The sequence below is a fragment of the Gymnodraco acuticeps genome, unplaced genomic scaffold (assembly GCF_902827175.1).
Source record: "Gymnodraco acuticeps unplaced genomic scaffold, fGymAcu1.1, whole genome shotgun sequence".
NCBI lineage: Eukaryota > Metazoa > Chordata > Actinopteri > Perciformes > Bathydraconidae > Gymnodraco > Gymnodraco acuticeps.
In genome coordinates this window covers 1-10,062 of record NW_022992044.1, presented here as the reverse complement: position 1 = coordinate 10,062, position 10,062 = coordinate 1, and the positions used below count along the sequence as shown (strand labels likewise).

Here is a 10,062-nt window from a genome sequence, read left to right as displayed (position 1 = left end):
ATGCACACAGTGGAATGAGATCCCTCCATTAAAAGTATGTTGTGAGCCACTCATTTATTCTTAATGTTAACTCATTTTCACTTCGTTGTTGCAGCCTATCTTTCTAATATAAATTATTGTTGTTACATTTTGTGGGTTTGATGCCTAAAGAAAGACCCAAATAAAGTTCTCTGACAGTGTAGAATCCTTCTAACCTCCGTTTACATGAAGACCCAATTTACCTCCTTTCAGAGTGAACTTTTGTTCATGTAAGATCATGATATCTTTTTGGTGATCCAATACATGAAATACTGTTAAACCTCCCTGTGCTGCAGCAACATATGACCCACAGTCAGACCCGAGTAATGTTTGTGTTTTATTTGTGTACTGTCCCCATCCCCAGAATAATCCACAGACACATGTCCATTAATTCATTAATATATTCATGTATACACATCATAGTGATAAATAAAAAAGAACCACAATACAAAAGACAATTAAAATATGTAGAATGTAAATCGCATGTCAAAGTCTTGATTCAACGTTTTTGTAATCAACATGCATTATAAATATAAAAATATAATTTTATGTTATGTTTATATACACTTTTTTTTATAAATATAAGTATACAAATGTATTTTTAAAATACAAAGATAAATACAGTCACATAGTGTACATTGTGTACCAAACCAGCAATTACAAACCATTTTTGGGATAATTAGCATTCACAAAACACAGTTATTACATTAGAAATGTTAAAACTTTAACGACAATTGCAGGTATTTTTTCTGTCCATCTTTTGCCACCCATCGTCCCTCACTTTCATTCTGAAGTAAAGAAAGCAGACGTGGATGGTGAATAAATAAAGAGGATGAGAATGAAACGGGAAGTCTAGCTCTGCCGGACGTCCTGCAGGAGTTTGTTGATCTCTGCCACCAGCTCGCTGGCGTCCACCAGCTCGTGCCTGCTGTCGCAGCGTCTGCCCTGCAGGGGGCCGCGTCCCGAGTCAAAGTCGTCCTCCTCGTAGTTCTCCGGGATCTCCTCCATGGCCGGGAGCCATTTGGAGGAGGGGCAGAGCGCCACCGCCACCGGGGCGGGTGAGGGGTGCACCAGAGTGGGGCTGACCAGTGCCGTGAGGAGGGGGCTGCTATGGGGTTTGGGTGTATGGCCACTGTTCTGGGGGCTGTTTTTGGGGGCCTGTGTGCCCTTGTGGCCGCTCTGGGAGCTGAGCTTGGTGCTGGGTTTGAGGGTGTGGTAGCTTCCCCCCTGGTGGGGGCCAGATGGCCCAATGCTGCTGCCCGGGTTCTGGAAGTGGGTGTTGGCGGCCCAGGCTGCTACGCCCTGCTGGTGGACGGAGGGGTTGGGCTTGCCAGGAAGATGGCCCCTCCTGCGGTCTAAAGATCCAGTCATCGGTACCCCCACCCCGCTGAGACCAGTCCCTTTCTGGTTCTCATTGACCTGGACGTAGGAATCCAGCCCCTGGGGTAACAGCCGCTGGATCACACTGCTCATCTCCGACAGCAGAGAGGTGGTCCCACACAAGTCTTCATCTCCGGCCTCGCCCACACAAGCCCCCCCCTCCACCTCTTCTCTGTCTTCCTCACCCCCCAGGTCCTTGCCGAAGGTGGAGAAGCTTTGGTTCCGGGTGGGGCCGGTGTCGGTGCAGGGCTGCGGGCTCTTTTCCTGGGAGGGGTCGCATGCTTGGTGGGATTCTTCCCCGGGGATGTAGAGGTTGCTGCGGTAGTCAGAGGACGAGGCGGGGGAGGCCAGGGGGGGCATCCAGCACTGATCTGAGTGACCCAGCACACGGCACTCTTCTGTGCACAGCCTCATAGCTGGGGAGAGGGAATAAATATCATAAGTAATCAGAATACTGAGCTGTGATTCAGGGAGGAGCACACATCCTCACATTTAAGGAAGAAAAACCCCAAAGTCTGTACTTTGGTTAATTACACAACTAAAACAATAATTGCCTAATTATTTCAGCTGTATTTACACTTTAAGTTGGTTCAGCAATTGTTTATGTTTTGTATGTGCCATGCAGGTTTATGTGAGCCTTTATAGTGACAAGGAACTGCAAGAATTCGTCATGATTTCCAAAAAGGTGGATACAAATGGACTGGGCAAAGTCTGGGGACTTGGCTTTGGAACTAGAAGGTCATCAGTTCAAGTCCCAGAAAGTCCACGTGCTACAAGGGTGTCCCTGAGCAAGGCACCGTTCCCTACACTGCTCCCCGGGGGCCGTACATGATCACAGCCCTGACACTAGGATGGGTAAAATGCAGAGGCCTTGTAAATGTCCCCTCTGTGGGACGAATAAAGGTATTCTGACTAGTGAAAACAGTGGATCTCAATATTTGTTGATTTTAGACCAACTATCATATCAAATTCTTCTTATATGGACGGAGTAAATTATTCTACCACGCTGTGCTTAAAAGCACATTAACAGCCATTATCCTGTATCTTCTTGTTTTTTACGTGTATGTTCATGTTAGAAGAAAAACAACTATAAATATGTTAAAGAAGGAGCTGCAGAGCTAAAGCTTGCCTGCTCTCCTCAGGTGTTTCTGATGCTGTCTCTGGAAACATGGTGGAACTAGGCACTAATGAGTCTGAAAGGCTCTCTGCAGGAGGCTGCCTTTTACAGTACCTCCAATGTATTTACCACAGAGACAATTCAGCAAGGCCGATCAATGCCTATTACCCATTCTGAATTACTCCTCCTCTAAAAGCCCTGCATTTTTCCCTTTCAAGTCGATCTTTTCAATATTAAATCTTCAAATAGAAAATCTCTGAAGAATAAATTAGACAAATCAAATATGCCAACTTAAAGCCTTCATTAAAGGAGTGCAGCGCTTTTCAGTCGTGCTATTGAGGGACTTCATTATCCCCTCATTAACATGAAAGGAACATTTATTATACATCTTAGAGCAGATGAAAAGTGCATTTGGGTGCACTGAAAGAGAAGAAAACAGTGCGGGCCCCGGCTGATTGGCTGCCCTGCTGATGAAAGGGTAAAAATGAAAGATTTAACCCAAATGATTTGAGTGTAAAAAAGAAGAAGAAACAAGAACATTAAGTGAAACCTGCCTGCCTGACTGTAATGTCAATTCAGCTGACTTACTGACTGATTCACAAAATTACACAAATTCTACTTTAGTTTAGAGTTTGAGGAGGAAGACTAGCTTAGCATTCAGACGCCAAGCAGGGAGAACAGAAGTCTGCTAAATCCTTTAAAGTTCCCTAATGAGCATCTTATATCTTGTGTTTGATCAGACAGAATACAAAATTTAAAAAACAATCTGAAGCTATTTGCCCAGATTAAGTTCCAGCACATTTGACTGTTTATGTTTTATTTAAAAAGGGGGGTACAGTGTATTCATTATAAGCTTTAGAGGTTTAGGGGGTATATTTTGTACAGGATTAGGTGTTTCCCCTGCTGCCAGTGTTTTTATTAAGCTAGGCTAACCACATTGTGACTCCAGAGGCCTGTACTACGAAGCAGGATTTTCGCTTAGCGAGGTAACTTCAGGGTAAACTCTGGGTTTCCGGTCCTACGACGCTGGTTCACTTCTTACCGAGGTAGATCTCCATGGTAACTTATGCTGAACGGCAAACCTGCTCCAGATAAGAGATCACGTCAGTGAAAGCACTGCCTGCTGACCAATCAGAGCTCAGTGTGCGGAGTTTAAAGCGATCAAGTCATATTACAGGAGAAAGGAAATACAGAAAAGCTGCCGTCGCAGGAAAGACGGCCGGCAAAAATCACTGACTGTTTGAACGTGAACATTAATAGAATATCACCTCCCATCTTCAGAGCAATCTGACTATTATAACATTAGCGTTAAGAAAGCTCACTTAAATATCTGCCACAACATAAGTAACCGGATCAAACTAACATTACGTACAGTCTGCGGCACTGTGAGTGCAGACGTTACACATCATATCACATCATATCACTTCATAATGTATCACATATCTCCTTATCTGAGTCAGCTGAGCCGTATCTGGCCGTGCAACACTCACAGTGTCACATACTGTATGCAGAAGTATTATTTTAAGCAACACATTAAGTTGACGAAACACTCGAGTCAAATGTAATTAAAGTCAGATCCACTCGTGTCTTAGACGGGGGGCAGTGATATCATAAACCTGTTAATGTACGCATTTTTTTTACCAGCTGTTCTGTATTCACCTTGCAGGTGCAGGTCCACCTATGTGGCTTTTATCCTGGATAAAGTGTTTAAGTCATGGATGTTTAAAGTTTAACTTCTTCATATTTGTCTAACGTGATAGTTTACTTTTGATTCATGAAGTATGACACTGCGCTCTAAGTACGCTTGGCCATGTTTGTGATTGGTCAAATGTTGCTAACCCCGCCCCTTTCACGTGAACGTGCTCTCAGCCGGAGAGAGAAACCCTGGCTTGAGTTACTGAGTTGGTAACCAGCGTCGTAGGATCGCTTAGCGAGATCGCGTTTGTTTTGGGTTAGGTAAGCCAGATAACTCAAACATATGTTGAACTGGATTCGTAGTACAGGCCTCAGCTCTGTACCTCATACACTGACAGGAAAGTCATATAGATCTTCTCATATCTCTCACAGAAAAAAAAATAATCTAAAAATCAGACTGGAGTTTTTTCAAAGTGTATTAGTTGGATTTCATATTACTTTAAGCATTTGAGAATGAGTGTTGTAATGCTTCAACTCTGGAGGCACATTTTATTGTGTATAAAATCTTCTGCATCCAGACAGGGTGCAAACAAAGAGTTTCTACCCTCGTTCTTCCCTGAGCTGAGAGGGCTACCATACCCAGTCATAATGACAGGGCAGCGACTAAACGCGGCTCCAAATCATCCACGGTGCAGTGGACAGGGGGCGGGGGGCGGGAGGCGGGGTGAGCATGCAGGAGGAGAAAGGTGAGCTTTGAGATGTAATTATGCTCTTCAGGGCTTAATCACTAGTGCAACTCCATAGCAACTATTCGTCACATGGCAATTAAAAGCCTGAAAGTGAAGGCTTGAATGTTGAGAAAAGGGAGATTGGACTAACGAGCAGAGCTACGGAGGACGGAGGGGAGGAGGTGTTAGTGATGAGATTGTCTGGCCCGTCTGGCTGATTTTAATTGGGATGTAGCTCAAATGCAGTGTGGAGTGATGGCTGTGTGGGAAGCTGGCTGGAAAGAAGCGGGAGCTCTGGGAGGAGAGGGGGTGAGATAAAAGAGTCTGCAGAGACCTGTGTGACGTTACTGGAGACAGGCTGAGACACCAATGTGTGCAGAGTTTTGCTCGGTAGGTACAATATTTCTGAATCGGGTAGGGTCAATCAATGTTTAACAAGTGCTCAAAGTTGGTCCTTCTTAACTCCACTGTGGAGAAGGGAGAAACTCCATGCACTGAGACAGTAGGGAGAAGAGATGGGTGGCTGTGCAAGAGGATGAGAGGAGCTATCTGGAGCGATAGCTCAATAACTTAGTGACAGTGAGGTGGAGCTCAGTGTGTTCATGCACAAACCTCCAATGCACATGCAGCTTCTGTTATGCAGACATAGAGGCATGCCAAAAGAGTTCAAAGTGTGTTTTGGTAACAGGCAGCACATCAATAGTATTGAATGGCACTCGCTCTTTGGAAATGCAGTTTGTCAACCTGTGTATGGATCACACTTCTCATTGTGTGTGTAAGTGTTGTCACCTGGTCCTGTGGATGTGTGGATCCTGTTGCAATACGTTTTAAAATCTATAGAGGGTGCTCTTGAAGCAATGTTTTGATTCAGATGTTCAGATTTCTTTCAAATCTAATATATAAATCATTTGCTAATACGTAAGCCTTACATTGAGTTATCTGCATCCCAAAATGCGTTGCTTCCCTATGGCCTTAGATTGTCTCATCAATATTTGTGTGAACATAAAAAATGTTTGTGTGTAAATATGTGATTTGTAAATGTAAAACACCATCCACAAATGCATTTAAAAGATAAAAGATAAAAGATTCCTTTTGTTTATTTGTAAATTAATTATAGTATTCACAGATCTTTTTTTAATTTGTGAAAATATTTAGCGTATTTGCAGATCCGTTTTACATTTGCAAATGTATTTGTGAGTTTGCAAATCTGTTAAATGCATTTGTGGATGGTGTTTTACATTTACAAATCACATATTTACACACAAAAAAAATGTATGTTCACACAAATATTTATGAGACAAATCTAAGCCCTTAGAGAAGCAACACATTTTGGGATGCAGATAACACAATTTAAGGCTTACGTATTAGCAAATGATTAATATATTAGATTTGAAAGAAATGTGAACATCTGAATCAAAAAATTGCTTCTACATTGCATTTACACACAAATTGTTTTTATGTTCACACAAATATTTATGTGACAAATCTAAGCCCATACTTCTCCATATCTTACATAAGAATACACTGCATATCTTTTTGGGTTAGAGACGTCTCCTGGGGTGTGGCAAATTGTCATTGATATGTTGATGTGTGATTTATAAAGATATTGATTAATTAGTTATATGTCAAACTGTTCAGTAGATGAATCAATCATGAGGATAACTGTCCTATAATCGTTGCTCAAATGTTCCTGATTAGTAAATTATTTGTTATGGTTTTATTTATTTATTGTTTTCTTTTGAAAATCCACAATGCATGAATATTTTATCAACTGACTCCTTGTAAACTGCTGACAGTGGGAACATTGGTGCGACCACATGATGGACAATGATGAGGTATGAAGGTGTTGTGGGGTGTCGTGGGTGGGGGGCCAGGGGTGTACCTGCATGCGTTCTGTGCTGGCCATCAGGGGCATATATCTCAGTAAAGCCCTCACCAAGGAGCCTGTCCATGGGGGACTCCCGGCCAGGCTCGTAGTCGCTGTCCCCCGCCTCACTGTCCCCCCGCCCGCTGTCCTTCAGACTGAACTTATCCATCTCATTCAGCGCGTATCTGCAGAGAGACAGGCAGGCCATCAGACATTTATCACAGAGGGCTGGAACACATTGGCAATAAGATTATCAAACATTTAGGGAAATGCCATGCTACAATAGATAATAAGGTGCAGAGTGCCAGAGTAGGCTCTGCAAAAGAGGTTTTACATAAAATTATGCAAATATGAAGTATTGAGCATACAGTTTGACACTAAACCCTAAACCTACTGGGTATGGGTTTCAGGAAATATGTGAAATGGTGACAACAGACAAATTCATGTGGCAATAATTGTAAGGGGTACAAAGAGCATCCCTAAATGTTGACCATACTCTCTGCCGTGTCTGATAAAAATGGCTTAGTTTGACGCATAGTTTTGTGTGTGTGCATTACCTGTAGCTCCTGGTGTATTTGTTGCCTCTGAAGCTGGGTCGTGGCTGGTACTGGCCCTGATGGAGCATGGACAGAAGCTGTGAGACTTGCTACAATCCCAAGAGGAAAAAAAAAAGACAGAAAAGGAAAGAAAGACAAAATAAAAGGAAAAAATGAGGAGGGGAAAATGAATGGAGTCCAAACAAGCAAGGCCACAGACAATGTTGGGGGGGGGGTTAGGGGAAGTGGTAGGGGATGACATGACATTGCAAATGCTATTGAATGTGATGGTAAAAAAAAAAAACATGACACATAGAGCTAAATGTAACTTAATATGGTATACATTCAGAACAAATACTGAAAGTATTTTGGACAAATGTGTTGCATTATGGGTAGGTTTTTAAATATGCATTACACATATTGCTGTGTGTTTATGACAGACCTTCTATTTCTGAAGAAAGAAGCTAAAGAGCAATTGTCTTACCTCTACAGGAGGCGTGGCGTGGGCCAGCTCTAGGGCAAAGTTCTCCGCCACGTGATTGGAGGAGATGGTGACCAGGCTGTTGAGGGACTGGCGGCTGTGGTGGCTCTGCCTTCCCCAGGGTGCCTCTGTCGGGAGCGGGGGAGGCTGATGGGGAGCGAGGGTGGGCTCTCACAGGCAGAGTCCCATTGATCGTGGGGACCAGGGTGATGTCCGCCTTGTGGATCTGCCTGGCGGGCTTCTTGGGTGGTTCTGGTAGCTGCTCTCAGCCACACGGCAGTTGTAGTTGTGTCTCGGATCTTTCTTCTCACGGTTGCAGCGAGCAGTGGCAAACATCACCATGACGATGAGTAGCAGAGCACAGACAGCGCCCAGAGAGATGATGACGATGAGGGAGAGATCCAGCTGGGCCTGACTGGAGCCTGTGGGGTAGAGGGGGGCAGGATGTCCATGTTCTCCTGCAGCGACAGCCTGAAGAGGGCCCCTGTGGCCAGGCGGATGGTGCCCCTGTCTTGCACCTCCACCCTGATTTCCATCACTTCCCGTGGAGCCTGTTCCAGGCTGGCATTGGTTCTGAGCTCACAGCGCCTGGCGTCCATCACAAAGAGCCTGTCCTCGTTGCCACCGACGATGGCACAGCTAATCTCTCCGTTGGTGCCGGTGTCGCGGTCTGTGACTTTGAGCACCGTGATCAGCTGACCAGGTGATGCATACTTCCACACGGACAGCTCGGCGGTGTGATTCCGGAGGGAGGGGGAGTGGATTATGGGCGGGTTGTCGTTTTCATCCAGAACAGTCAAGAGGACCGTGGTGTTGGTGGACAGCACTGGGTTCCCCCCGTCACGGGCCTGAACGGTGAAGGCGATCCGACTGACGTCTTCATGGTCAAAACTGCGTAAGGCATAGATGGCGCCATTAGAAGGGTCAATGGTGACATAGGTGGAGATGGGGCCCCTGAACCAGAGCGTCTACGATGCTGTAGGTAATCTGGCCATTGGTGCCCAGATCTGGATCTGAGGCCACCAGGGTCATGAGGTATGCTCCAGGAGAGTTGTTTTCTGATTTAAAGACCTCGTAGCGGCTCTTTTCAAAACGTGGGGGATTGTCGTTTTCATCCAACACCTGAACGGTGAAGTGTTTGATGTGGAGAGGCTGGGGGAGCCCGGTCCTCTGCTATGACGGTCAGACTGTACTCTGACCTCTTCTCCCGTCCAGCGATACATTAGTGAGGATCATGTAGTTCTTCTCGTAGGTCTTCTGGAGTCTGAAGTGTCCATGGCCGTGCAGCCGGCACACCACCTCCCCATTCAGCCCAGCGTCGCTGTCATCAACACGAACCAGAGCTATGAAGGTGTCCACTGGGGCCCCTCTGAAATGTAGGCCACTTCCTCTTTGCCAGGCGTCATCAGGTTGATGTTTATCTCTGGTTTGTTGTCATTAACATCCACCACTTTAACAACAATTTTGCAAAGTCCAGGGATGGAATTAGGGCCCAGGTCCTGAGCTTGAACATCCAGCTCATAGGAAGCAGTGCTTTCAAAGTCCACTTTTTTAATAAGGGTAATGTGGCCACTTTCTGGGTTTATCTTAAAGGTTTCCAAGATCTTTGGTGAGACATGGCTGCTGAACGCGTACTATTTTCCATTAGTGCCCTCATCTGGATCTGTGGCGTTTAAATCAATGATTAGAGTCCCTAGGGGAGAGTTTTCCAGAAAATGTATCATATAAGCCTGCTCATCAAAGACTGGGCTGTTGTCGTTGGAATCCGAGATGCTGATCTTGACCAAAGTGGAGCCAGACTTTGGAGGAACACCATTATCGGAGGCCGTTAGCTGGAGCTGGTAGTTTTGTTGCACCTCCCGGTCCAGGTCCCTCATCACCACCAGCTCTGCGTACTTGGCCCCATCCGTCCGTGTCCTCACCTCGATCTTAAAGAAGTTATTGGGTGTAAGGGAATATGTGTTCAGGGAGTTTTCCCCGACGTCCGCATCCACTGCGCCGTCTAGCGGGATGCGGGTCCCCACCGATGCGCTTCCGAGATCTCAATAGGGACAATGGCGCGTGAGAAGTGGGGGGAATTGTCGTTTATGTCCAGCACCTCCACTTCCACATGGAACAGCTGCAGGTACTCCGTGGGGAGTGTGACCACATCAAATTCAATCGAGCAGTTCACATTTTCTCACAAAGCTTCTCACGGTCAATTTTGGTGCCAATGCTGATCTCCCCGTCCTCCTCCGGACAGAGAGGAACGGCGTACTTCCTCGTTGCATTGCGCGGAACCGAAAGGTCAGAGAACCCGG

At 45.4% G+C, this 10,062-nt stretch overlaps 1 pseudogene; it reads right to left on the bottom strand.

Moving 5' to 3' along the window:
• Positions 1 to 337: 337 nt before the first annotated feature.
• Positions 338 to 10,059, bottom strand: LOC117536880 (annotated as a pseudogene).
• Positions 10,060 to 10,062: the final 3 nt, after the last annotated feature.